This window comes from Chiloscyllium plagiosum, unplaced genomic scaffold (assembly GCF_037043375.1).
Source record: "Chiloscyllium plagiosum isolate Xiang-an unplaced genomic scaffold, Cpla_swu_hap1 HiC_scaffold_40, whole genome shotgun sequence".
Taxonomy (NCBI): domain Eukaryota; kingdom Metazoa; phylum Chordata; class Chondrichthyes; order Orectolobiformes; family Hemiscylliidae; genus Chiloscyllium; species Chiloscyllium plagiosum.
Genome location: NW_028270178.1, coordinates 20,173,765 through 20,174,957, shown reverse-complemented (window position 1 = coordinate 20,174,957; position 1,193 = coordinate 20,173,765). Strand labels below are relative to the sequence as shown.

Sequence of the window (1,193 nt, the reverse complement as noted above, 5' to 3'; positions counted from 1 at the left end):
ATGGGAGACGAGACAGGGGAAGGAGCAGCAAGGAGCATTCAACCATTCACTGGTTTATTTATTGATTCAGTCAAAGCGCAGCCAGATCAGAAAGGGAGAGACACAGAGAGAGAGAGAGAGAGAGCTGTAGCCTGGACGCACGCGCACACACACACACACGCACAGGGAGAGACACACAGACAGACACGCAGAGAGAGACAGAGAGAGAGAGAGAGATACACACAGATAGTGAGAGAGACAGACAGACACAGACAGAGAGGGAGAGACAGAGAGTGAGAGAGAGGGATACACACAGACAGAGAGAGACAGACAGACAGACAGACACAGAGAGGGAGAGACAGAGAGAGTGAGAGAGATACACACAGACAGTGAGAGAGACAGACAGATAGACAGACACAGACAGCGAGGGAGAGACAGAGAGTGAGGGAGAGAGATACACACAGACAGTGAGAGAGACAGACAGACACAGACAGCGAGGGAGACACAGAGAGAGAGTGAGAGAGATACACACAGACAGTGAGAGAGACAGACAGACAGACAGACACAGACAGAGAGGGAGAGACAGAGAGTGAGAGAGAGAGATACACACAGACAGTGAGAGAGTCAGACATCACAGACAGAGGGAGAGAGAGAGAGAGAGAGAGAGATACACACAGACTGAGAGAGTCAGACACACACACACAGAGGGAGAGACACACAAAGAGAGAAACACAGACAGAGACACACGCATAAACACAGAGAGTGAAACATACAGAGACATACATCAATACAGAGACACACACACAGACAGTGACACAGAGAGAGACGGACACAAACATAAACACAGGGACACACTGGAGGCTGGGGGCTCTCCATCGCCAGCTTTTGAGAGAGGAGCGAGTGGTTTTCTGTGTTTGCTGAGCTGCAGAGAGTCTGTGTGTGTGTGTGCGCCCGCTCCCCCGACCCATGGGCGAAGGCACTGGCACCGGGAGAGGCTCCGGAATGACCACGGTGCCTGGGGAGAGCACTGCCCGGTATTGCTCGGTGGTTTGGGAATGGCTGAACGAGCACGGCCGCTGGAGACCGTACAGTGCGGCAGTGTGTCAGCACATCGAGAGGCTGCTGCAGACCGGCACCAGCACCGGGAGACAGACAGGGAGAGGCAACGCCAGGGGAGCACTAGTGCTCGGGAGCCTCGAGCCCAGACTCTCCCC

The 1,193-nt window shown here is 54.1% G+C and overlaps 1 pseudogene across 1 annotated transcript in view; it reads left to right on the top strand.

The window, feature by feature from the left end:
• Positions 1-234: 234 nt before the first annotated feature.
• The window catches only part of LOC122544142 (E3 ubiquitin-protein ligase DTX4-like), a 41,655-nt pseudogene continuing 40,696 nt past the window's right edge, over positions 235-1,193 (top strand). Inside the window, exon 1 of the transcript XR_015753957.1 lies at positions 235-1,186. The product of XR_015753957.1 is annotated as an E3 ubiquitin-protein ligase DTX4-like (transcript). The remainder of the gene's footprint in view (positions 1,187-1,193) is intronic.